The 10,453-nt window shown below is 35.6% G+C and overlaps 1 protein-coding gene across 4 annotated transcripts in view; it reads right to left on the reverse strand.

Moving 5' to 3' along the window:
• Positions 1-10,453, reverse strand: part of TMPRSS15 (transmembrane protease, serine 15) — a 308,179-nt gene that overhangs the window by 75,579 nt on the left and 222,147 nt on the right. For 3 of the 4 annotated variants that reach the window (XR_002440700.1, XR_002440703.1, XM_021403493.1), the window contains 2 exons: positions 4,857-4,981; positions 4,232-4,312 (listed from right to left, as the gene is read on the reverse strand). The gene's annotated coding sequence lies outside the window, so the exon portion shown is untranslated. Of the gene's footprint in view, positions 1-4,231; positions 4,313-4,856; positions 4,982-9,248; positions 9,335-10,453 lie in introns of all 4 variants that reach the window. The other variant, XR_002440702.1, reaches the window with a different exon arrangement.

A 10,453-nucleotide genomic window follows, 5' to 3' on the forward strand; every position in this document is an offset into this window, starting at 1 on the left:
ATCTCTACTTGCCAGATATCCCTGACCATTTTCAGACAAGCCACTTTTGATTGGCAGGTGTTCAGTAGTATTACTGTATGCATTGCTTCTAACAAATGGTAGAACTTAAGGGCACTGATTTTTCAGTCAGTGTGTTTGCGCATACGTATTACAAATTCTGCAGTGTAAACTTCCACTGAGGGAACTGGAACTGATTGAGTGTTGACTGCTGTGTGAACTTTACCTTCTAAGATGGATAAGATTGGACTTTGTGCAGATTTTATTTCCTCTAAGACTCACTTATAACCCTTATCTGTTTCGTTATGTGAGATTTAGTTGTACTGACACATGATCAGAGATGTTTCACAAATTCTTGAAATGCCTGTGATGGAAAGTAATGCATCAATGAAAACTGTATTTATTTATTCTGGGGAACAAGTGAAATACTGGTGCTTCTTTATTTCAGATATACAACTCTAAATTACAGGAAAATTCACTGAGATAAAATATTTTTTTCTCAATCATCTTTCTTCGTAATCTTCGTAACTAATTATAAAAAGCTACATTTAATTTTTTTCTTAACTACTGACAAAGGATATAAGACTTAGCAGAAAATATTGGAATCATCATGGCCTGTATACCTATGGTTCAGTAATCGTCCTGTGTTTCAGATCTTTTTCTCCACTGTCACTTTCTATCTGTTACAGATTGCCTTTTCTTCACATTCCGTTATACAGTTTATACCTCCTAGCTAATTAATTCCTGCTCTTCTGCTCTCAGATAGTTTGCTAACCTATGTTATCCTTCACAAAGGACACTGCTGATGGTTGTATATGAAATAACTTCATCTGTGACAGTAAATGGAAGAGTTAGTACTGCAACTAAGGCCACACAGTTATTCATTTACATTCACTTCAGCCCATGCTTCCTTTCTCTGCCCCACAGCTTGAGTTAGATATATGTACTCATTATGTTCCAGCTTTAAGTATAACTCTTACCATTATTTAAAAAATAAATAAATCTGTACATTATGGGCTCAAAGGCATTAAAATCCAAAGTGTTAAAGCTAATATGTGCCTGATGTTACTTATAATTTCTTAACAGTCGCACTTCATTTCTGTGAGCTGCACCAAAATCTTTACTTCTGTGTCTTTTTCTGGATAAAAGGAACTACTGTTCTCTCTAGCTCTTTTGCATTTTCTTCTGGATATTTCTGCAACTCCAAAAGAGAACTTTTCTGTCAGAGTTAAACATTTTTATGTTTCAATTTCAGAGTCTTTCCTCTTTTAAGAATCCCTCTCCTTGCTTGATTTGTCATACCTTAGAAAAAATATATTATGCATCAGGAGGCAGCCAATTTAATCGTTTGTCACTATTCTTTTCATATGACTCCTATCTAAGTCCAAATAAAGCAGTTTTCTCCTCCCATGATAGAATGCGAGATTTTTGATTCTCAGCAATGAAGTTTTATATTACTCTGTGAATCACTGGGATTTCTGCTGTACAGTGACACCAGTTCTGCTGACTTTCTCTTCTGTTTAACTTTTCAAAAGATACTCCACCACACAGTGAAGTTAATTACACAAGTTCAACAGCCACTGAACCAGCACAGTCCATTTTCAGTCACCTTAAGATGTCTCTTTCTAAAGGTCCTCTTTTATGAAAAGTAGTTAATTGGCAGTAATTTTAAGCTTTTCCAAGAACTTCCAGATCTTTCTGAATTTATCTCTAGGATCTTCCCAGAAACAAACACACCAGAAAGCTTCAATTTCACAAATTTTCCGTATGCAAGTTTCCTTACTCACATTACACTTAGGTCAGTTCATTTAACAGCTACATAGTTAATTTGGTGATGTTGGTGATCTTAGTGATTTTATGTTTTTGTCTCTAATATCAAGTCAGAAATAAAAATTCAATAAAATATCAGTTACTTTCATTCACTGTATTTAGTTTTGAATTGCTTTATGACGCAGTGATTATAATTGAATCAGACAAGAACTAAAAGAAAATATTTAATAGAAAATTATGAATATAATATTAACAGTTGATGAGGAAATCACCCTCATTAATTTTATAAATTTAATCTCCAATAAAATATTACGTGTTTTAATCTGATTTTTTTTGTCTCTTTTAAACTTTTCTTGGCTTAATTTTTCAATCTATAATAAAATCATTGCCCAAATATAATATTTAATACTATATTAGGTTGTCTTTCAATGTGATTGGGAAATAGCATATTTTTTTTGTACTAAGTCCATGGATGTTACTCACAGGGCTAAAGTGCAGATTTAGGCCTGGTTGGTATGAACTACAACCCTTATTACAAAGTACCACACATATTTCTCCGAGTCATAAAAGCTTTTATGGTTTCTACGTGCCTTCTGGGTACTCCATAAGAGATTTTTTTTCATTAGGCTGTAGCAGATAATAATTATACTTATTGCACTGGTTCAATTGTGCCCAGACATCACTGAAGAGACATCAGAAAAGATTAATTCTTCATTCCACAATTCCAAACTGCTTTCAGAACACAGTATATGGACTCCTAATACTTCCTACCAACACCAATATGTATAGAGACAGATAATCCAGGGGATTCTGGTGCTGATGAACAGATACATAGGTCAAGTGTCATCAACAGAAGAGAGTTTTGTAATTTTTATTGACTATGGGTCATGATTGAGAGATTCAAATCGTCTTATCAAAGTGTTTCACCAGCTATTCAAGGCAAATTCACACAACTGTAGTATTTTCCCTAATTGGCAACAATATGACTGTCAAGATAAATCTTTCCTTGTTTTTGAACTGCAGTCTGAGCAAGGATTCCAGTAGGATGAAATAGCAGTTCATTTCCACAGTTATTTCTATCCTTGAAGTCCAGTGTCAGCTCAGCAGTGGCTGTGGTCAGCTGCATTAGCTTGTGTTAGTTGTGATAATCATAACTTTGTGCCCCCTAAGAGTCTACTATAGCCATCAAATTTCTTACAGCCCATCAGCGATCCCAAGCCCAGCAATGGTGCTTACTCGCTATACTAAGCACATTGCTTGGGCTGATCTCACATATGAGAAAAGGATAAACTATTTCGTTGTTTCTGCTAATGAATATCTAAATATAAATAGCTAACTATTGAGGAGAAATTAGAAACTCTGCGTCATTAAGACTGATGAAAACTTCCATCTTGGTAAGGTCTGAAGTAAACTTCCCACTACCCTCTAACTGTTCAGATGCTCATCTATCAAATACCGTGGAAGCTGACGCCTACTCTCTGGAACAATACCCACCTTGTCAGCAAAAGCTCTGCTATGTTTTGTCAGGGGAAGCCAGTAAGCTAATGCTTAACACCTCCTAACCACGTTTTGTGAGTATTAATCAATAAATAATTGTTAAATCATCAAACCATCTGCATCACGCTTCTTTCTAGATTAAAGGTGCACAAAAAACATGACTCAAAGAAAGGCCTAAACACCAATGGACTGAAGCAATTAGAAGGACGAACATAATGGAAAAGGCATTACAAAAGAGGTGGAAGATTCTGGATTCACAGGGAAAAGCTTCCACCAAGGAGGGATCTCCAGAAATAGAACCTTCCTCTGTGGCAGCCAGCCCTTAAATGAGGCCTAAGAGGGGGTGGAGCCTGGCTCCACCCCCCTTCCGGTTGCACAGGTGAACTGCCTTCACCTGTGCTCCCAGGGCTGACTGGGTCTTTCCTCCAGGTGCTCAATCAGTGGTTCAAGCCATGACTCAGCAGTTCCCATACACAACATATTAATCTGATTAGCAAAGACAACTAATCTTCTCACAGGGACTAAATTAGTGTCTGGTTTCCCAGCAGCAGTGATTGATCCAGGCCAACAAACTGTCTGACAGTTTCTTTATTCAGTCAGCAGAAAAAATATTAGTAGCAGTAGTGAGGCTGAGCAGATTGCCTAACATAAGCTCTTTACTTGGTACAACTACTTCTCTTTAGTGGACTATAGAGGGAACCAGAGACTGGAAACCCTTCAAGCACTCTGAATAATTCACTGCTCCCTTGAATGTAGACGTCATAGTATTTGAAGTGACCAAAGTAATTGCAAAGCATTGTCTCCATCAACAGTAGTACTACTTTGGTAGTTCAGAAATTCCTGTAAAATGTTATTGGAGTGATTCCATCTTTCCTACTTTGTAGAGAAAACATGAAATTTGAGCTAAATAAAAAGTTGAGGAAAAAAATAACACTGTTGAATTTTTGTCTCTTGATCTTCTTCAGACCTGGTGTTTTGCCTTTTCATTTCTTGGTGCCCAGTGGGAAACATGAACGAGGCTGATACATCAGTTTTCACCATCTGCAAACTGAGAAGGAAAAAAGACCAATTTCATTGCACAAAAAAAATCTAAAGTGATAGTGAAGGCAAGAAGTTCAAAATGCCATTACCTTCTGTCAGAAATGGATCTTTAAAAGCAGATAAAAGCTGATCATGTCCCTAATGTAAAATAAACCAGGGGATGACAGGAAAAGATATTTATAGGGAAAAGAAGGAAAGTGCTTTGCTTTGGAATTGAGCCATAAGGGAAAGTGCAGCTAAGGATAATTCATTTCAGAATCTTCCCCAGGCTGTGTTAGTCCTCTTGCAATTTTGCAGAATAATAAAACCAAAATGTTCTTTCCTGGAGCTGTAGGTTCAATTTCATTGCCTTTTTTTTTTTTTTTTAAATACTGGCATTTTGATAGCAAGGAGATATGCTCTTTTTATCACCCAAAATGGCCAGATATAGATAATTAAGCCAAATATTCTAATATCTGGAAAGATCAGCTAAGCTTAGGCTTATAAAATATATATATATTTTAAAGAATGACTTATTAATTTTTTAGGAATTAAATATAAAAAAATCTTACCAAGCAAATTGGTCAAAGTGGGAAGTGGGGATGACAATATGCCAGATCCAAAGCCCAAAAAAGGAGCATCTTACTGACATCACTGTCACTAACACCACTGGTGTCAGCTGATTCTGAAGCAGGCCCTAGGGGATCACAGGATAATGCTTATATATATTAAAAAAAAACAACAGAAACAATGAGACAAAACAAAATAACATATTTTTGTTTGAACTGTGCTACATGATGTATTTACAGAAGATATTTCAAATCTGAATTCACTGCATTTATCCCAGCCTTCTGAGATATTTTAAATCTATATACAAACACACAGTCTCTTAAATACATTACATTTTAGTATGTTTAAGTTTATATATAGTTTATAGTTTAACATGTTAAGAAAACATGTTTGAAAGCAATTTTCTAACAAATGAATGCATATTGTTCAGTTACTGTACTTATAAAAATGTTAGATTATTTTTAAAATTTTGTCAGTGCTGAAAAAGAAGCTAAGACAAATTAAAAGCCACTATGCTATTTCAGCAGATCAGTCTTCTTAAAATCACTGGTTTAATCCCATGTTTTAAAAAGTCTTTGGATGGGACAGACAACTGACCAGTTTAGAACAGTTTTAAAATATCATGCATGTTTGTGAAGACTAAACAAATTAGTTGTTGAGGGAACCATATTACCACAACATTTTGAAAATCACTGAGAAAATTTAACTTGATTCATAATTTTAGCTTTGATTTAAGCATGGAAACATATGCTTAAAGCTAAGCATTTTATATCACATTTTTTTGTCCTGTTTGTAACACGAAGACAGCATGAATGACTAAATAGAGAACATGCTAAAAAAAAAAGATTTTGCAGTGTAAGACTTCAAGTTTGGCTATTTATTGTTTGAGAAGATGGATGGGGGAAAAGGAAATCTGTCAAGAAAACTAAGATACTTAGCAGACAGTGATATGATAATGGCAGATTTGAGCACCCATCAAAAAATTAAGATCAAATGCACTGTTTATTTTTTCTTAATGCTTCTTAACAGATGGCATCTGGACAGTCAAGAAATGTGAGTTTATGTCACAGTCAGGAAAGTCATCCACATTACTGCTGGCATGGACGTGGTAGGGTCAAGTCAATCTCTAAATGAAGAACAAGAAGAATAAAAGATCCTCCCTCTGAGTCACTTTTGTCAAGCCAAGGGATTATTCAAGGGCAGAAATGGTCTAACAGTTTGAAAAATACACTTGTAGGGAAAAGGTATCAATAAAAATCAAGAATATAATAATATTTACAAAAGGTAACTAAAAAATGTCTGGAAACCACAACTTCAGATGTAGGTTCAATACACAGAAAAAACATCAAAAACAACAAAAAAGTAAAAAAAAATGGAAAAATTAATCCAACTACTTCAGTGCATTCCAAATGAAACAGAGATTTTAGGAAAACTAACAAGTTAGAACATGGAGTTTTAGAGAATGTGTAACTCAATTCCATTTCCACCCTTTTTTTTTTTCCCCTTAGGATAGCTGAGGTCATATGGTCAGTCAGATATTTTCACTTAAGTAGATTTTTGATCCTGTTTTATATGAAAATTTGTCATAATAAAAGTGTTGCTAGGTAGATGCAGAGCATTTTAAAAAGTTAGTCAAAAGGACACCAAAGGACTGGTAACAGAAGGAATGTCTGTGGAAATTTATCATAAGGATTACCAAGTCCAAGCATTAGCCTTGCACTTCCAAGTTTACTACTAAACCATGTCCTTAAGCACCACAACTACACATCTTTTAAATAACAGCAGGGATAGCAACTCAACTGCTTCCCCGGTCAGCCTGTTCCAATGCTTCACAACCTTTTCAGTGAAGAATTTTTTCCAAATATCCAACCTAAATCTCCCCTGGTGCAACTTGAGACAATTTTTTCTTGTCCTATCACTTTTTGCTTGGCAGAAGAGACTGACCTGCACCTCTCTGCAACCCCTTTCAGGCAGCTGTAGAGAGCAGTAAGGTCTCTGACCCTCCTTTTCTCTAGGCTAAATAAACTCAGTTCCCTCAGCCGCTCCACATGAGGCTTGTGTTCCAGACCCTTCACCAGCTTCGCTGTGTTTCCTTGGACACGCTCCAACACCTTGATGTCTTTCCTGCAGTCAGGGGCCCTAAACAACATCATGTTTGAGGTGTGGCCTCACAAGAGCCAAACACAAGGGGCAATCACTTCCCTAGTCCTCTAGGCTACCCTATTTCTGGTTCTTAGAAGACTACAGTCAGAAAGCCATCTGGGATGATACGTCAAGCAAACAATACCTCCTGCTCTATTTGGCGCTGTTAAGGTTTCTGTATTGACATAAAAGGTAATTAAAAGCCATCATGAAGTTCTGGGGTCGCAAAATTGTAAACCATAACAAAATATAGAAGGATCTCTCACATATGGGTGTTTAGGGAAAACCAGCAAACTGCTATAAATAAAAAATGTTGCTGTGAGGATAAAGCAAATAATATGTTCATCGTGTGGTTGGGGCAGGAAACAATACTCTTAAATTGCAGCAAGAAAGATTCAGGGCAGATGTTTATTTTCTTTTAAGGATCCTGGGGCACTAGAATGGTGATTTTAAGATAAGTTCAAAAAGACTTCAAGAGCAAAATGGATATTGATCTTGTGCTAGGTGCAGATGTACTACATAACCTTATCCTTCCCACATTTTCTATGATCTGAGTAGTTGGTAAGGTGACATTTAACACAAGTATAAAGGAGTAGGTTAAACAACTTTCTTGGAAAATAAATGGAATTGGAGTATCTTCTTCCTGTAATGGTCTTTAGAAATGTCAACATTAACATATCACATTGTATAATGGTAGATGTAAGTGGTAATGTAAGTATGAAAAAAGGTTTTTTATTTTTGTGAGCAGGAAGAGTTCAAATGTCTCCTTGGAACAAACGGAACATTAAGCCTGTTCTGTAGCTGACATCTTTCAGAATAGGAACGAGACATAAATCTGGTCTGTAACATCATTATTGACATTAGCCTATATACAGTCAGCCTAGGTAGTCCTAATAACTGAGTGGAATCTGGCATAATAGTAACTCAATATCTCAGGGCAATGTAGTATAAAAATTACTGCTGCACATATGAGAGAAGAAATACATGCTTGTGGCATATTACTATCTGAAAAACTGGCTTTCAGTAAAGCAGCACTTCAGTTTTGAGTTTAACTTCATCATAATTATTTTTAGAGATGATAGAAAAATTTCAGCACTCTCTGTGTATCTTTCACTAAGAAAAATCTGACACACTGCAGAATCCATCTTTGCAAAGTGGCTACGGAAGTATTTCATGAATGCTCCAAATCTGTTTGTTGTTACCAAGCATGACAATATTTGTGATGAAACAAAGTACTGAACCAAGGAAAATACAGTATAGTATGATAAGGCTACATAAAGTTCTATAAATATAAAGTGTAAGGTTGTTATAAAGTTTTATCAAATGAAGGTAAGTTTTTCAAGATTGCTGGAAGACCCCAGCTAAAACAAGGAGCAGCATGATAAACTTGTCTGCTAATGTTAACAGTTAGTTGCTTACAGAGCTAAGCATAGATACCTGATACTAAATACAGCAGTTTAAACCACTGGAAAGAGGAAGAATTATTTTTACACAAACATAGCTGTACATACACAAACTTGAACTGTACTCATTCTCATGATTCTTTCTGACTGGCCTCAAAAAGGAATATTTTCACTGTTTATCTGATCTAATGTCTACTGTACTTTGTGCAGTGACTAAACATTTAAGATTTCAAAAGATCTGATAGTTCTATTTTTAAAAGGATTGGAAAATCCTCCATAACTATTTCATGTCAGGGCTTGAAAACTCATGAGACAGTGTATGAGAAATGAAGCAAGTTAAATGATCTTTACTGACACTACAGAGTTAATATCTTACTAAAGACAATTTTTCTCCATTTTTGTTTTCCAGTGATTTTTAATCTTGCATAGAAATGTTTTATATATTTCTGTAAGATAATACTTTAATCATTAATATTAAAAACCTAACTTGAAATTTTCAGTCCCATGCACGCAGTTTTGCTAGCAACACAGTTCTAGGCACTGCTTTTTGGTTAGACCTATCAAACACTTCCAGAAGTGAAGAAAAAAACTTAGAAAAACCCACTGTATCTCTGCGAGGAAGTAATCCGGCCACCGGGGGGCAGTGCTGCTCTTCACCAATCTCATTTTCATCGTCCGTGCCTTGGAACTAAAACGCAAGACTGCCAAACTCAAGCTTAGGGGTGCAATACTGAAAACGGCATCTTTCTCGCTGCTCCTAGTATTGCATCTAGTATCTCAGCCTAAGAATTTAGGATTAGGGAAAATGTACAGACACAGTCAGCTGTGTTTTTGATGTGGGTAACTTACCAGTGGTAAGGCAGCTATACGTTTTGGGAGATGTTCCAATGATTTACTGTTTCACGCCTTCTTTGGACTATAGTGAACCCGTGCAACTTTAACAGAAACAGCAGATTTGAGTTTGAGCTACACAATTTGGAAGCAGTGAATAATAAAGTATATTTCTGAGAGTGACATCCTTGATTTCCTGCTCAAGAGCTCTGTTGCTGTTTTGTTGTTAGTGTTACAGCTGCTATGAAATTTTAGAAAACCACTGCAAAATGAACTTCATTTTGGAATAAAAGTTTTAGTTAGCAGAAACTGTTCCACTTATTTAAATATTACATTTTGTTCTCTGAGTAATTATAAAAATTATTTATAATTTCATCCATTTGAAAACCGATGATCATGCACACTGTGAGAACATTTCTGCTTCGTGATAAAATGATTGCCTCATTATATAAAGATGGAGAAAAAACAGTGAATAACAGACAGATTCAAGAACTCGTTGGTTATGAAGTCATGAATGTGCACAGGTGTTGCCAAGACTCACTTTCCATTCAAATCCTTGGAAATGAAGTAACATACTGACAGAAATTCAATAAAATTATTTCTGTGGAAATCTTTCAGATAAAGAAAGATGGACAAAGCAGCAAAACTAGCCTTATTGTTATTATTCAGAGAAATAGAGATACTTTTTGAAGCATTAACTCTCATTTTCAGGACTCCATATTACGATGGGACAAATATCTTGGTTCTGCTTCAGTACTGCCTGTGTAAATACTGCTATTTTATCAACTTCAAATAAGTGAAGGAGGGATACAACAGATTATAATGTTTCATGTTTTCTAACACTGAATAATACAGCTACAAAAAATATTTATGCAAACTTTGTTTACAGAATCCAAAAAAGATCTCAGAAGAGTTTTAATCTCCTACGTGGTGGTGGTTTCATGCACAATTAAACGTAGTCTTCTCCACACAATTTTTGCCAAAGCTCAACAGAAGTAGATGGGAAACAAAGTTGAATATGTTAGAGGAGACTTCTACCTAGATCATTTCTCCTGGGCAGAACAGAATGAGAGCTGGAGAAAGAACTATGGCCCTGAGACTGATCCAGTCACATAGGTTTTAGGAAATGGTATTAACCACAAGAACAAACATAACTGGTTTGTGGTGATAGCCACATTTTTTCTTCCTTTGTTTGCTTCTTTCTTCCTTTTTCTTTTTCTTTT

This window comes from Numida meleagris, chromosome 1 (genome assembly GCF_002078875.1).
Source record: "Numida meleagris isolate 19003 breed g44 Domestic line chromosome 1, NumMel1.0, whole genome shotgun sequence".
In the NCBI taxonomy this organism is placed as follows: Eukaryota; Metazoa; Chordata; class Aves; order Galliformes; family Numididae; genus Numida; species Numida meleagris.